At 44.7% G+C, this 17,714-nt stretch overlaps 1 pseudogene; it reads right to left on the bottom strand.

The window, feature by feature from the left end:
• The window catches only part of LOC131483169 (S-adenosyl-L-methionine-dependent tRNA 4-demethylwyosine synthase TYW1-like), a 35,343-nt pseudogene extending 23,895 nt beyond the window's left edge, over positions 1-11,448 (bottom strand).
• Positions 11,449-17,714: the final 6,266 nt, after the last annotated feature.

Genomic DNA, 17,714 nt, shown 5'->3' with positions numbered 1-17,714 from the left:
CCTCTCCTCTGCAAATCTGACTTTCCAACAGATGGAGCATCATCCTCTGTCTCTCCTTGCCTCTCTATGAAACATGCCTTTAAAATATAAATAGGGCCCAGCACAGTAGTCTAGTGGCTAAATCCCTCACCTTGCATGAACCAGGATCCAATATGGGCACCAGTTCTAATCCCGGTAGTCCCGCTTCCCATCCAGCTCCCTGGGCTGTAGCCTGGGACGTCAGTGGAGAATAGCCCAAAGACATAATCCATGTGGGAGACTTGGAGATGGCTCCTGGCTTCAGATCGGCTCAGCTCTGCCCATTGTGGCCACTTGGAGAATGAAACAATGGATGGAGAGTCTTCCTCTCTGTCTCTCTTTCTCTTTCTCTCTCTCTCAAGATACATATATATATACACACACCAGTGTGGCAGCCTACTGGCTAAAGTCCTCAGCTTGTGTTTTCTGGGATCCAATGTGGGCACCGGTTTGTACCCCTGCAACTCCACTTCCCTTCCACTTCCCTGGCTATGGCCTGTGAAAGCAGCAGAGGATGGCCCAGAGTCTTGTGATCCTGCACCCACATGGGAGACCCAGAGAAGCTCCTGGCTCCTGGCTTTGAATTGGCTCTGTTCCGGTCATTGCAGCCACTTGGGGAGTGACCCAGGAAATGGAAGAATGTTCTCTCTCTGCCTCTCCTCTGCAAGTCTGACTTTCCAATAAAAATAGATTTTAAAAAATAAAATAAATATAAATAAATAAGTTTTAAATAGAGAGAGAATAGATTTCCCTTCTACCAGTTCACTCAGGAAATGCTTGCAACAATTTCCCATGAGGCAGACATGACCCAAACTTCTAGCCTTCTTCTGCTGTCCTCCCAGCACACTAGCAGAGAGCAACAAGGATACAAACTAATGCTTCAAACTGGTGTTTGAAAATGTTGTAAGCAGAGGCCTAACTTGCTCCAGCACACCTATGGTCCCAAGAACTTTTTCTGATGCAAAAAAATATGTTGAATTTCATATACAGCATTTTCATTATATGCATTATCTTTGAAGACCCAAGTATGCATTAGGTTCAGACGTTTGTATCATTTTAACTTATCTTTATATTCTACTTTGCAGAAATTTTCTCTTTTAAAAGTTTGCTTTCTTATTTTCATTTCATATCAGGGGCAGAGTGAATGAGGGATAAATTCCACTCACTGATTCATCCTCTAAATGGTCCCACCACCCAGGGCAGGCCAGACCTGGAACCAAGGCCATAGCTCAGGGACAGGAACCCAAGTCCTTGAGCTGTATCCCTGGCTGCATGTGAACCAAAAAAGCTAGATAACAAGTGGAGGAGCAAGAAATCAAATCTCACATTCACATAGGAGTTGTGGGTCACCCCCAAGGGGTATCTGAAAGCCACTGCACCAAAAACCTGCCACCATTTTCCACAAACTTCCTCAAGTGTTCTAATGTGCATGGCAACTTGCAATTATAAAGAAAGAGTAACACCAGACATTTATCATTTAGTGCCAGTTTGTAGATGACTTAACTTAGGTGTGTGTATGAGGTTTGTGTTTATTTATTGAAAAGAGAATGTATCCCTATAATTCAACACACACATACCTTGTTGAAGTGGTTCAAATCGGAAGAATTCCCCAGGCTGAACACTGCATATCTCATACCCTTTAGGTAAGTTTCGTCAAATCGGAAGTCACTGGCTGCTTCCTCTAACAACTTGCAGAAACACTCTGCACTCTCAGGTGGGCGGCTATCCATGCACGTAGCAAGCAGGAAGGCACAGTCTTACTAGTGCCCCAGGCAAGAAGGGAACTGTTAGAACAGTCAAGCTACACATGATCTCACTGAGGAAAATTCTTTCCCAAACTGCCAGCATTCATGTCATACTCATCTCTAAGAACAAAGGGCCTATTCCAAACATCACTCATTCCAGCAGTGAAAGAAAACACAACAAGGACACCTTAACTGAAGAAAACTCGTTTGTTATTATAGACCTCCAAATTTCAGACCTCATTCTGCACGCTGGGAACCAAAATTCCCAATCAGCTAAGAAAACAAAACAGAAAAACAGAAAGATCTTCTAGAAATTGCCTAAAACAATCAAACTTTTCAAAGTAAAGTAAGTTAACACTTCACATTATCAGAAAGAGATCTTCAAGCCCAATGCAGCAGCCTAGTGGCTAAAGTACTCACTTTGCATGCACCAGGATCCCATATAGGCACTGGTACTAATCCCAGCAACCCTGTTTCCCATCTAGCTCCCAGCTTGTGGTCTGGGAAAGCAGTCGAGGATGGCCCTAACCCTTAAGATCCTGTACCTGTGTTGGAGACCTGGAGGAAGTCCCTGCCTCTTGCCTTTGGATCGGAGCAGCATCAGCCATTGTGGCCATTTGGGTAGGGAGTCAGCAGACAGAAGATCTTTCTCTCTGTCTTTCTTCCTCTCTGTGTGTCTGACTTTGCAATATGAATAAATGAAAGTCTTCAAAAAATGAAGAAGAAGAAGAAATAAAGAGATCTTCAGTCCCACTGGAGGACTGCCTCTGCCTGAAGGTATCTTAAGAATTCCAGGTTAGGAGGTTGGTGAGAGCCAACTCACTTGTAATTAAGGATCACAGTTTGCTAACATTGTCTCAGAATTAATTCAGAGTGAATTCAAAGTCACTCATTTACACTGCAGTGTTTTCTTGGGGGAACAAATCAATGGACAGTTACACCTGGACATTTACCCAGTAAAGAGGTCTGCAGACTACCGCTTTGTAGCTTACGCTTGCCTGGATTTAAGTTTCAGTGGACACAGCCATGTTTCTTTACAAACTGTGACTGCTTTGGGCCTTGACGGCTGAACTGAGTAACATCGAGGCAAAGTAGCCAAAGGCACTTCCTACCCGGCCCTTCATGCCCAAGTCTGTAGAACCCCTGCTCTGCTCCTCTGTATTCAGCTGCATCAGAATCACCTGGAACACTTGTGAAAACCAAGCCCCACGTCACAGAGCCTGTATTCTAACCAGGGCAGAGCACATGCTGACATCGCTGCTCTAGGGCCCACACTTTGAGCACTACCACTTTAAGGCAAAAATATCAACTGTGCTTGACAGGGGGCAGTGAAGGGGCATTTTCTAGGGTAAGGAATTAGACTCTCAAAGACACTAAGTAATGTATTGAGGTCACACAAGTAGTAAGAGATTTCTCAAACTCCAAACCCATGCTTCCTGCCTTTGACCTGCAGTCAGCTTATCCACGGCCATGTATACAACACACGGCCATCACTGATAATCCCCTCTCTTGACACTGTGAGTCCAAGGGGGGGCAGGGACTTCACACCACCCAAGCTTTCTCAGTCCTACCGCTGCCCTAGGACACTCTAATGCATCAGAAGAATTGGCCTCACACACCACACAGCGCACAATCAACACTACAAACTCACATGCAAAGATCAACCCACTACAATCACTCAGCATGAAATGGACTGTGAGGAATCTATGTAGCCAAGGAGACAGGAGGTCAATTACACGTGAGAATCTTGAATGAAGAATCAACAGGACCATTACCAACCTCTCCTATCAGATATTTATCTGGATCGTATTCTTTCAATCGATAACGTCCATGGGCAAGTCTAGGGAGGTAACTGCTTCAGCAAAATTTGCTGCAAATCCCTAAGAGGAAAATAAAAATAAAGTCATGGCCAAGACAAATAAGCAAAATATAGCCTTTGTTATTTATCCCATTACCACAGACTGTGGCTATCCTCATGAAGAACTCTCCCTGTGACTGATATTTATCAAAGGAGCACAAAGCCTGTTCTCACTTCAGCTGTTCCCTCCAGTGTCATGAGGGACCCCATCATCCTGTCTGACCATGCTCACTCCATAGGGACTTTGTAGCACTAAGGCTGTGTACGCTTTTCCATATTCCAGCTGCTTCACCCTGCTAGCATCAGCCCACAGGAGCAGCAAAAGAAACAGTGATGAGTCCAAAGAATGGGAAAAATACACAGGCACAGGTTGACAGATATGAGGAAGCCCTAGGAGAGAACTCCTATTCATAGAGCAGACAGAAGCTAGAGAATGACCGGGCTTGGAGTCAGCCAGCACAACACAAGGGAAGGAAACAAGGGATCAACAAGAACCCATTAGCTGACAGTATGGGTCTGAGCCAAAGACACACAGAAGGCTGCAGAGCCCATGCAACGTTCATAGTTGACTCCCAAGCAAAATACTCACCAACTCCTCCCTATTAAATGAAGAAATAAACAAACGTGGAGGAAAAGATAAGACTTTTGGCCAGAGGTTAGAATCCAGGAAAACACTGAGCTCTTTTATGTTTGGTGGCCCAACACCAGACTTGCTACCTGCCAGCACATTGAGTCAAAACAAATTTATTCACTGGGCAGTAACATTCCAGTCTCATTACTGGGCTGTATGGCACAACAATGAGCAAGACGAAGTCCCTGTTCCAAGAAGTTTAAGTTCTAATGTATCACGATTATAAGGTATACCAGATGGTGATGAGTGCATTGGAGGCAAATTCCAATTCTGACAATGGAGTGCAGCTTTGGGCTATTATTTTACACAGTAGAACCAGGACAAGTGCATGTACTAAAAAATAAATGTTTGGTCTCTGCCCCAAGCCCAAAGTTCTGGAAGTTCCTCGGGTTTATTATATTTTACATGACAGCAAGATGACTTTCTGGTGAAGAAATTTCTGTAAATCAAGGCTGGGGCACAGCTGCCAGAAAAGCAAACCACACGTAGAGGCTTAATTCTGCTCCCTCCATCCCCACCTCTGGCGAGGGGAAGTGGATGGAGACCGAGCTTAATCATGGATACCAGTGATTCAACCAAGCGTGGCAACAGTATAACGCCTCCAGGGAAAAACTGGCTATACACTGATGCACTTAGAAAAAGGCACAGAGTTTCTACACATCTGTCTATTCTAGTCTTCCATTTGTTCTTGAGTTGTATGCTTTATAATCAACTGGTAAATAAAAATTTCCCCAAGTCTGTGAGATGTTCCATCAAGTCATTGAACCTAAGGAAAAGATGGGAAACCCCAAGCTGTGCTTCAGCAATTTTCAACAACTGTGGTGAGTGTGGACAGCCTGGTGCACTAAGCCCTTTAGCCCGTGCAGTCTGCCAGTGTCTCCCGGTAGTCAGCAGCAGAGGGGAAATGGGGAGGTCAGGAAAGGGTAAGCATTGGGGTCAGAAACTGCAGTAGGGCTCAAAAAGGAAGTAAGATTTTGGCCAAATCTGAAGGAAACAAGGGAGCAAGGCAGGAGGCAGAGGGAACATTTGAGTGCACAGGCACAAAGGATGGGAAACACTCAGCCAGGGGATATAACAACATGAGAAGGAGGATCCAGGAAGTGGGCGATGCGGAGAGCTAGCAGGGAGCCACAGTTGCAGGGTCTCTTGGCCATCATGAGGACCTGGGCATTTCCTGAGTGCAGAGGTTCATCGTAAGCTTGCAGGTGGCCGGGAACATGAGTTTACCTAAGCTAATGTGCTGAGGATGATGAGCTGAGAGTATACAGGACTCTGGGGAGGACTGGGCAGCACTCACTCAAGGCAACTGCTGGGAGCTGACTGCAGTAACCCAGACAAAACACAACATTGGCTCGGTGGTGAACATGTTGAGCAGGGGTTCGAATCTGGCTCTTTTCTGCAAGCAGAACAGGACCTGCTGACAGATTAGATGTACATTGTGAGTAATAGAGAAGTCAGGGATGGCAGCTGGGGTGCAGCAAGCCAACATACTGCTCCCCACATGAGTTTCCCATATCAGATGGCCGGACTGAACACTGCCTGCCCTGCTTCTCATCAAGCTCCCTGCTAATGTTCCCAGGAAGCAGCAGTTCATGGCTCTGGTAGTTCAGCTCCTGCCACCCCCTACCCACACACACATACACACAGGAGACTCAGCCGCAGCTTCTGGTTCCTGCCTTCATCCTACCCCAACCCCAGTCCCAGTGTTATGGCCACTTGGTCAGTGTACAGCCAAGGAAGATCTCTGCCAATCTCTGTCTCTTTCTCCTTATTTCTCCCATATTCTCTTCCTTCTTTTCCTAATTTCCCTTTTCTCTTGTGCTTCATTTTGCCTTTCACATAAATAAAACTTTATTTTAAAAAAGGAAAACAAGTAGACAAATGGGAGAATAAAGTTAAAATACATTGAAATGGTAAAGGCTGTTTAAGTAGCACAGGTTTGAACACACTGATTTTAAGATGCTTACTACACATTCTTATGAAAAGTAAGACAGGCAGCCAAAAATGAAAATTCACGTGAGTTTAAACTAGAAACATAAAACCATGAATCAGCAAGAACACGGTGAGAACATATGGACAGGAGAATAACAGAAAGCAACGGGATCAGAGACTGAAGGAGAAATTCAAAAGGACATTTCTTAATTATGAATAATCTTAAAACACTCCAAAAAAGAAGGTTTGAGATGGAAATCTAAGACTTCAGGATGAATAGCATTAAAGGAAAAAGCATCTCAATCACAGAAAATAATCCATAGCAGCCACTACTCAACTTAACATGGGTCTCAGAAAAAAGAAAAAAAAAATCAAGAAACAAACAGGAAAGGAAGACAGACAGACAGAGAAGGAAAAAATGTATTCAAGAAATAGTATCAGAACTGATGCATAGAAACCTTCAAAACAAAACGATCCAAGTGTCCAGATCATGGATGGGAAGAGCTAACCCAGTCATCTCACAACTTTCAGATATCAGTGATTGCCTAAGCCTCTTATTAGAGCCACAGAACACCCAAAGGACGTTGACCTTCGAACCCACTTTGTGGCTCAGCAGGCAGGTAAATCTGCCACTCACAACACTAGTGTCCCATTTCCAAGTGCTGGTTTGTGTCCCAGTTGCTGTTTCTGATCTAGCTCCCTGCTAATGCATCTGGCAGGGCAGCAGAAGATGGCCAAGTACTTCAAAGAACCTCAAAAACTGTGAGTCAAAATCAACCTTTCCTGTTTATAAAAAGAGCTTCTATCTTTTTTTAAGATTTATTTATTTAAAAGGCAGAACATTAGCGAGAGAGGAGTGGCAGAGACCTTCTATTCACTGGTTTACATTCCAATGCATACCAACACCTGGGGCTCGACCAGGCTAAAGCCAGGGCCCCAGAACTCCACCATGTCTCTCACATGAGCAGTACACACTCAGCCATCATCTGCTGCCTCCAAGGAGCAGGAAGGTGAATCAGAAACACAATAACTGGCACTCTAACTGGCATTCTGATAATGGATGCCATATCCCAACCAGCAGCCTAACCAGCTGCACAGCAACACTCAGACCAGCCTTGGAGAAGTAGCAGGGAAAGAACACTGGTTTGATGCTTAGAGTTCTCTTTGCCTTTCATTGGGTTTCCCATCTTTGCTGCTAAGGGTAACCCTGAGCAAGAGAACTGAAAATCTAAGAAGTATTATGCTGACAACCACATGAGGGCAGTAGAAGCCTCCACAGTAATACACAATGAATGGTCCCTGATTTTCTTCATGCCAGCCTTACCAAGAATCCTTTCCTAGAAATCACTGAATAGCTGTGACCTTACAACTAAGAACCTGGGTGTTCCTAGATGCCAGTACAGCATGAAAAGCATCTTTAAGCTAGGTGTCTGCAATGTGTGTCTACTTGAACACTCTACTAACACTAACACAAGTCAAAACTAAACAGGTCAAGTTGTGAAAGCCAGGGACACTGGGACACTGCTGCTGCCAGGCTTTGCTTGCTATCCTCGACTCCTACTCCCACAGGAACTACTAAGGGCACTGCCTCTTTTCTGCTGAAGCAAAAGAAAGAACAGAACAAAGAGGCTCACGCCATTGACCCCCTGGCACCAACAATCAGCAGTCAATGGACACAGAGAGGAAATCTGAGGCTGGCAGTGTGGCACAGCAGGTTAACTCTTCCCTGTGACAAAATCCCAGAGTGAAATGCTCAGAGTCCCAGAGGCTGTGCTTCCAATCAAGTGCTGAGGCTCTGCCATGCATGTGGGACCCAGATGGAGATCCAAGATCGCAGATTTGATGTGACCCATCCCTGGCCACTGTGGCCATCTGGGGAGCAAACTAACCGATGAGAGTCCAGTCACTCCTCCTTTCAAGTAAATAGGTAAACCAATATTAAGGAAAGAAAGAAAAAACTCACTCACCAGAAGGAAAAACAGTGTGTGTAATGCAAGAGGGTGAAGACTAAAGATTACAAGACTAATTCAGTTCACTGAATATGCCTAGCATTTTCTGAAAATGTCATGACATCCAAGCACAAGCACCATCTACTGGTCTTACTTACCGTGGCAGTACCAGTCTGGGAACCATAAGAAATCTTCACTCCAGACAGAAAGCTCTCCTTCCTGGGAGGGGAAACATAACCATTGGTCAACATTTCCTGGCTCTTTTTTGAAATGGGTTTCACCTGTGAGTTCTGGGCCGTAAGAATAAAGAGTTACACACACTCAGAGTCTGAACATTTGTCTCACATTTCATAAAAGATGAAAGTTAGCAGATGCCAATCCACTTTTTAGTCCTCTCCACCTTTCTGCTTGCACTTCTCAGGTATTAATCCTTTGGTGTTTCTACAAGCACATTTTAAAGTCAGGGCCCAAGTTTCTGAAACCCTACCATCACTACCATTCACTCTAGGGTCTGATGACTCTATCATCCCTCAGTGTGGACAGAGGAGTAGTTCTGGACACACTGAGGATACCAAAACCACAGATGCTCAAGCCCTTTACGGAAAATGGTCTGGTGTTTGAATAACCCACACACACACCTGCCTATCGGCTTTAGACAACCTCTAGACTTGTTAACAACATACAATGCAAACGACACATAAATAGCTGCTATGTCTTGCTGGTTAGGTGTTGGGGTGGGGAACCTTTGATCTTGCAAGTATCACCCGGGTACTCACAATATCTTTTGCAGGCCAAACAAAATGATCAACTTAAAAATAACACTGGGCCCGGCATGGTAGCCTAGTGGCTACTATCCTCACCTTGTACTGGCTAGGACCCATATAGGCACCAATATTTGTCCTGGCAGCCCCTCTTCCTATCTAACTCCCTGCTTATGGCCTGGGAAAGCAATGGAGCATGGCCCAAGTCTTTGAGAACCCGAACCAGCTTAGGAAACTTGGAAAACGTTCATGGCTTCTGGCCTCTGATTGGCTCAGCTCCGGCCATGGCAGCCACTTGGGGAGTTAATCAGGTAACAGAAGACCTTCCTCTCTGTTTCTACTCCTCCCTGTATATCTGACTTTCCAATAAAAATAAATACATAAATATTTTTTAAAATAGCATTATGATAGATTTACTGAATTTAGATTCCCACTAGCAGTTGCCTTGGCAGGACTAGACAAAATTATTCTGCTGGCCTCTTTTTTAAAAATATTATTTTTATTTTTTATGATTGTTACACAGTTGATTAGGGTGATAAGGACCTAGAGCTACAGGAAGGTGGGTGAGATCACCATTTCCACATTCTCTTTGTTTCCTTCCTGTTTTGCCAGGGTCTTATGGCTGCCAGACCAGACATGCCCACCTCTGGAATACGGGCAGGAAAAAGTCCACACATGATCAGTTCAGCTGCCACTTCTTTTTCTCATAGTTTTGATCCACAGTCAGTGGAGCCCATGGAGGTATAACATCCTGCTGTCCTTTCCCGTACAGTGTGTTTTACAACAGCAGTCTCTTACTGAACTGTACGTAGTAGAATAAAGTGTACTGCATTTAAAAGCTGTAACAGATTTGTTTTTCTAATAAAAGGTTCATTCCTTATAGCAAAAATCTTCCTCGATATGAAGGATCTTAAGGCAAGGAAAGGGACCTACACACTCGCTGCATGGGGGCAGTGGACAGCTCAGGCAAGGAGTATGGGATGTGTGGGAGGGAAGAATGCTGAAGGAGAACATTACAGGTGAGGAATGCTCTCTGGGGAACTTCCACTGACCAGAACACTGCTCTTGCAGGTACACCAGAAGGCTGTGACAGCGTAGTTTGGAGGAAGGGAAACTGGAAGACCTAAGCTGTATTAGCTAATATTGACCATTGCATACAAATGCTAGGGCTTGTCAAATACTGAGGTGAAATGTCCCATACCATACTGTGCTGCATATCCATCAACACATGTGAGCCACTAGAGGAGGCTGAGAGACTGGTGGGGGAGTTTGGGGGATTACCATGCTGGACCACTGCTCCTGCTGGTGAGCATGAGGGCTGGGACTGGGGTCAGATCAGGCTGGCAGAGTTACAGCCACTGTCAGCCTACATGTGAAGTGGGTTAGGGGGAGAGCCAGGTTGGGCTGGCCAGCAGTATCCACTGGTTCAGGCATGATCCAGATAAGGGCAGGCTGTTCGGGCTTTGCCACAACATCGGCTGGCTAGTGCTAGGAATAGAGGCCAGTGTTATTGAGCTGGATTGCAGAACCACATGGAGAATGCAAGATCTGCGGTAGGAAGTGGGCCCAGGATGGAAACTGTGGTTACTCCTGAGATGGTTGCAGTTTCCACTGGTGAGCATGAGAACCAGTATTAATAGCAGGCCTGGCTGGAAAATCAGTGGCACCTGCTGAATTGAGTGTGGCCTGAAGGGTGGAATCAGTTGTGTTGACTTAGGCCTCAATGCCCAATTATGTATAGGAGAGCTGAATGGGATGTGGAAAAGACCAAACCAGTCAACTGCATGCTAGCAGGCACAGAAATTAGAGCTGGAGTATGATCCACTGGGGATCTCTCAACATGGACTACTGGACTCAGAACTCCAACCATGAGGAGAGTGGCATGACCTGTGATCTGAAAATGGAGTGGATGTGTCAGAACTGGGCCTCCTTGGTGCTTGGACGTAGCAGTGGATGTCATATCCAGATGCACATGGAAGATGTGGCAGTCCATTGGAATCTGCAGTGGACATGTGATACCACAGTAGAGCAAGGATGACAGAATAAGTTGGTCATCCATTTCTCTGAAGCTTGACACTGATTATCTGTGTGAATGGAGATTATGCCTGAAAATGGACTTTGGAAGGATTTCATCATCCTTGGATCTGTGACATCGACAGCATGTCAGAACTATCAAAACCACTAGAGCAGAACCCTTAGACCATGCTCCATATCAGGGAACCTGAGATGACATTGAGTGTCCATTTCCCATCGCTGGGGCAGTTGGGAGGCTGGATGTGGTTTCTCCCTTTGTCTCACACTTTTCCCAGATACAAGAAGAAGAAGAAGAAAGTGTGGAAACAATGGTCTTACCACCCTCCCCTAATCCTCGACCCTTTCCTGATCAACAATGTAAGTATCATCAAAAATAAAATTAAATTTAAAAAGCAAGGGCTGGGGAGCCTGCCTGGCAGGATACAGTTCACATTACCTGTTGGGGCAGTGGGTGGGTCATGATAGGCTGGGTCATGACACTAACTGGCAAACAAGAGATCAGGGTCTTTGGGTAGCTCATGCGGGGAATTTGTATGCCCACCCCTATGGGTCAGCTACCTACTGGTTTTCTCAAAGGCTGGGGTAGTGACTGGCCAAGCTAGGCATGACCACAGAACTAATCAACCCTTAAGGGCTGGGAATAGGCTGGGGTATTCCAGGCTGCAGCACCCACAGATGACCCAAGAACAGAGTGTGGGATGGCAGGAACACAACATTCACCAGCACACAAAGGCCGAGACGAAGGGGGGCAGACTATTCTGAGTAGGGGCTTAGTATCCAATTACACGCATGAGGTCTGGGAAAGGACCTGGTGGGGGAGCTTGAGGTGCTCTTCTCCTGGATTGAAACACATACTGATGAGCACATACCTGCAGTTGTTGGCAAGTAGTGGCCTGACATAGGTGGTGGACTGAGCAGGACCATGCTAAGCCGTAGCACATTGGCAGGTACAGAGGCCAGGATGTGGTGTGGGCCAAGTTGTGCTAGGCTACCACACCCTGCAGTCTGAATGGGAGCCAGGGATGAGGGCAGGCTAGACAGACTTATGCTGCAGCACCCACTACCAGGAGTTGAGGATGGGAGTGGGCTAGGCAGGCCAGGCTTCAGAATCCAATCACAATGGTGAGAGCAAATCTTGGTATGCATAAGATTTGTGCCTGGGAACAGGTCTAGCAGAGGAGATGAGGGGTCCCCCCGCTAGGCTGCAGTTCCCAGTGGTCATTGCAAGAGCTAGGAATACGGCTAAACTAGGTTGAACCACAGCTACAAAATCCCTTGTCATGTGTGTGGCCTGGGTCTGGGATGTGCCAGACTAAAACTAGCTCCAACACCTTCTGGGCTTCATTAGAGCCAGCATATGGGATGGGCTGAGCTAGTTGTTGACACCCCTGATCCACATAAGAGCCAGGTCTGTGGTTGGGCCAGGCAGGGCTGGGCTGTATTCACATGAGAGCCAGAACAAGTGTGTGTGGCAAGGCTGCAGTGAATGTTGGGACTAGAAGTGGGCCAAGTCTGGCTAATCCTTACAACAATTGCTCGAGATCCAGCACTGGGAGCTGGTCTGACAGAGGAGCTTAGGGAACTCCCCTGTTTTGACACAGTGCCTGCTGGTAAGTGGGAGAACCAAAGCTATGGGCAGTGCAGACGAGGCTGAGTTAGTGTCCACTGTCATAAAAGTGAGTCAGGTTTAGAGCAAGTCCAGGATGGGGGTCTGCAACACCCACTGGGTTGCGTGAGTATCAGGATGAGGTGCTTGCCAGGCTGAATGGCAATGCAACAAATAAGTGCTAGGACTGGGAGCTGGGCTGGGCAGTACCAGTCTGCTGCACCACCCAGCATGGACTAGGGGCATGTGGACAAAGCCAGGCTGCAACACCTGCCAATGAATGCCCAGATGAGATGGGCCATGCCAGTTTGTTTTGCAGTACTCATCAACACAAACAAGACCCTGGCCTAGCAACAAACCTGCTGGAAATTCTGTGAGAACTAGGACTGGGGGTGAACCAGACTGGGCGAGGCTGTGAAAACCATCAGCCTGCCTGTGAGTTGGGTTTAGGGGAGGCCCAGGCTAGTCAGGACCATTTCGTCTGCTGGTGCTTGCAAGGGCCAGAGTCAGTGCCAACTGATTGGTCTTTGTCACACCATCAATAGCAACTGCCACAACTGGGTACCAGTCATGTCAGACTGGACCACAGTACTCCCTGGAAAGTGTGAAATCCAGGATTTGGATTGGGCCTAATAGGCAAAATGTGGGCACTCTTCTGCTGGGCTGTAGCTCCTACAGGAGTGCATGAGAGCCTGGACAAGTCAGCAGTGCCTGTCTGCATATGTGTGGACTGAGTCATGGGGTGGGGTTGGCCAGGCTAAGCTGAAATACCCATAGGTGTATACAGCAGCTTGTGGAATGTGGAACAAACCAGACTATTTGGCTGTACATACTGGCATGTGCAGAAACTGGAGTTGGGCTGGTTCTGGTGGGGCTTCTCTGGGGTTGCCCTAACTAGGCTGAGCTCCTGCTGGTGTGTGCAAGGGCCAGCTCTGTGGCACACTGGAGGGAGCTGGGCCACAGCATCCATCGGTTTGTATGGGACCTGGGGCTGGGGAAAGAACAAACCAGGGAATTGCAATTGCCTGTGTGGAGGTGCATATGAGTGACGACTGAACTGCAACCTGTGCTGGCTGGCATATGCAATAGCCAGGCATGGGGTCGCCTTAGGAGAGGTTTCTCAGGAGAAGCCCCAACTGCACCACTAAATTCAGAAGTTCAGCCTCAGAGAATCACGTGATTTGTGATCTAACCTTTCATTTCTCAATTCAAAGATTTCTTTATTTTTTAATTGCAAAGTCAGATATACAGAGATGAGGAAAGACAGAGAGGAAGATCTTTGTCTCTGTACCTTCTTCTCTCTGTAAATCTGACATTCATTCAAAATAAATAAATCATTTTAAGAAGGATGTATAGTTTAATTTTGAAGAAACATAGTAAATGTTATATGATGTATTGGAGAGCAATTTAGAAGAGAATACCAAGGATTAAAATGTAAGAGTATAGTCTTGAAATGGTTCACAAAGATTTGGTTAAATGAAAAATGAAAAATATAGAGCAATTGTAGTTTCTTGAAATTGTTTCTTAGTTTTCATGAATTTTTCACAGAGAACTTTACCAATTTGTTTGGAAGACAGAGTGACAGAGAAGGATAGAATGACGGAAACAGAGACAGAAATACATAGAGACAGAGATCTTCTTCCCACTGATTTACTCCCTGAATGACCAGAAGCCACTGATGTGCCAGGCTAATCCAGGAGCCAGGAACTTCATCTGAGTAGAAATTGTTCTATTCTCACCAAGGCCAAATACATCATGACACAGACATGACTTTAGCTAAACATTTAACACTAAGAGCTAGTGATGTGGCACAGCAAGTTAAACTGCCACCTGTGACTCTGGCATCCCACATGAGCACTGGTTCAAGTTCTGTTTTTTTTCTTTTCTGCTTCATCTCCCTACTGCTACCCCTGAGAAATCATTGAAAGATGGCCCAAGTACATGTACCTGCCTCATGGGAGACCACAGTGGAGTTGTTGGCTCCTGGCTTCAATCTAGTGTGGTCTCAGCCATTGTGGCCACATGGAGAGTGAACCAGCAGATTAACAATCTCTGTAATGCTGCTTTTCAAATGAGGTTTATTCATGTATTTATTTATTTATATCTCTCACATATATGTGCATATACATGCATTATTCAACTTCTTTTTTTTTTCTAAATGAGGTAGTGTTCTGAAACTCAACAACACCAATTAAGCTCCTCAATGTATGCAAGTATCACAACGTTTAAACAAATATTTTGTATTTCTTGTGAGGAGTGATTTGAACATCCCATCTTGGACCAGATGCGGCTTTCTGCTTCCTCTCCCCATTGTTTGTGAAATTAGTGGCATCTGGTTATCCACCAATGAAATGTAACCTCATGTCTTATCTGAGAATCCCACCCCCAAATCTCTCACTATCCCACCCTTTAGTCTCCACCCACCTACCTGTGGCTCAGATAATCCCTGTCACAAGTCCCTTGGGACCCTGCCCACAGGCCCTCCAACCCAATTGCCCATGCCCCGCCCACACCTTGCAGGTTCTCCTGGGTTTTGTGAATGAGCCTCCACCTATGCCCCTTCTCTTCCCTTCCTTCCCCTTGTTTTCCCATCCCTTCTCATTCTTCCCTCGGCTTCCCTCCCCTCCGCTTCCCTTCCCTTCTTTCCCCCTTCTTTCCTTTCTTCTCCTTTCTTTTCTCTCTCCAGTCCTCCATGCTGCCCCTTCCCCTGCCCTGGCAACCTCCATCCTGCCATGTCAGGAGATGTGTCGCTTCTAGTTTTGTCCCCCTTCACCCCCACTTCCAATCTTACCCTGTTGGAATATAAAGACCTCCTAATATCTCATCGCGTCTGGTGTTTTCAGCTTAAGGTAAAAGAGGACTTGGCTGTGGGAATTAGCTGCATGTAGCAATGTAAAAACTTTACAAACTTTAAGTCCGTTTTAAAAACCAACATTTCTAATTTGTGTATTTTGAAGAGTTGCAGTAGAGGTGAGGCCTAGCAGTAATGGAATATGGACAGAGAAGCCAGGAAAAGATGAATGTGTGTAGATTTGTAAGTGTGTCCTGGTTGTTTGCGGCATGTCTCTTAGAATACTTTATATTGTTGGGGAAGCTAGGACATAGGCAGTTTAATGGAATGGTTTCACAGTAATTATCGTTTGTTCTCTAAGGGTTTTCATTCAAACCGGATTGCCACCGGAGTTGCTATATGCTGATTTCTAGTGGCCCCTGTATCATCAAACTTGATTAATAAAGATCCCTTAATACATCCAATACTTGTCTGGCATGATCTGTCTTGTACCCTACAACATTTTCATACCCAAATGACCACAGCAGCCACAGCAGAGCTGATCTGAAGCCAATCAGCAGCCAGGAGCTTCTTCTGTGCCACACTCACAGATGCAAGGTACCAAGACATGGGTCGTCCTTTGCTGCTTTCCCAGGCCGTAAGCAGAGATTAAGGACATGGACCAGCACTCAAATGATATGCCAGTGCTGGCAGGTAAAGGATCAGCCTGCTGAGCCACTGCACTGTCCCCTCTTTGTGCTGTTCTTACAATTTTGTGTAAGTGTGAAATAGAATATTTCTAAAATAAGCATTTAAAATGATATCGACAAAACAGAATCCCCCAAATATAAGAAATCATCAATCCATACTGATGTAAGTCAATGAACAAATTGGAAATTTCAAAAGCAACAGCAATATCTACACTGAGTCAAATAATCTTCTTCCCCTTGAAAATCAATTGTGAAGTGAAAAAGAAACATAGAGGAGTAATCCAAGAGACACCATTAACACTATTAACACTAGCAGTAACACAAAATAAAAATAGATCATGTGATATTGTGCAGAGAGATCACAGGATGTTTTCTGAGTAAACAAAGCTGTGTCAACAGTAATCATTTAAATGCATTTGACAGATATTGTGCAACACTAGACTTTACTTTTTAAAGACGCAGTTTTAATTACCAATTGAAGAGAGACTGAGGAACTATTCCAGACATTTGGAATCTAAGGAATGTAATGGTTGAATCCAATTCATGCATTTGAATGAGATTCTTAGGCTAGAGAAGACACTGTAGACAAGCAGTCTATGGTGTAATCTGAGGATAACAGATAGAATATAATAGTACATCCCTTCCAATTATGAAGATTGTATGATCATATGAATAATATTCTCAGTTGTAGGACCTAGATACTAGAGTAATCAGGGATGATGTTACACATCATCATCAGTTTATTCTCTAATGGTTAAGGGAGGATATTCTTAACACTAGTGTGGGAAATTCAGTCTTAAATTTTCCTAAATGTCAAGAAAAATACATAATACATATATGAACAGAAAAAGTGAAAAGCCTTAGATAAATCTTATTTCCCTGTGAGGATGGTCTATTTTAGTCAGTACTTAAAATGCATCAGTTTTATGGAATTATGAAGACTGAACTATGTCCAAACATTGACAAAGGCCACAATATCAGTATACCAAAATGGTGCCTAGAGATTTAGATTTTCATATAATGGCAAAAATTGGTAAATAAGAATAAGCTACAAGTTAACTGCATGAAATTATGAATGAAAAAAATTTTAACTGTTGTGTAATGACTGACATACATCTCAAAAGTTATTTGCAGACACCAATGAGAAGAATAATATTCTGTGCAAGGTTAGATATTGGGTGCAGCAGTTAAGATCTTGGTTGGGGCATTCACAACCCAAGTCAGAGTACCTGAGTTCAAGTCATAGACACACTACAGGTTTCAGTTTCCTGTTAATGCACAGACTAGAGGATCCCAGGTGATTTCCCAAGTAATTGGTTTCCTGTGACACTTGTGAGAGACCTGGTTGGAATTTCTGGCTCCTTGCTATGATCTGGCCAAGCAATGAACAATGTATGAATTCCATAACAGACCAGAGGAAGGGGACTCTTTCTCTCTCCTCTCATTCTGTCTTCCAAATATCGAACAATTAAAAATAAGATAAAATGTTGTATAAAGGAACAAGAGTTATACAATTTGAAGAGAAATCAAATTATAAAATTTTATACTCACACAGGTACAAAAATATTTTCTTTTAGTAAAACTTTTCATGTCATATTTTAAATAGGAAACATTAAGATTTTGAGTTCACCAAGGAAAATTTTATTAACTCAGAGAATACATATTTTTTTCTTTCACGTATGTACAGATTAATGATCTCA

This window comes from Ochotona princeps, chromosome 24 (genome assembly GCF_030435755.1).
Source record: "Ochotona princeps isolate mOchPri1 chromosome 24, mOchPri1.hap1, whole genome shotgun sequence".
Classification (NCBI taxonomy): domain Eukaryota; kingdom Metazoa; phylum Chordata; class Mammalia; order Lagomorpha; family Ochotonidae; genus Ochotona; species Ochotona princeps.
Note: the sequence above shows the minus strand (reverse complement) of the source record. Positions and strands in the feature narration are given on the sequence as shown.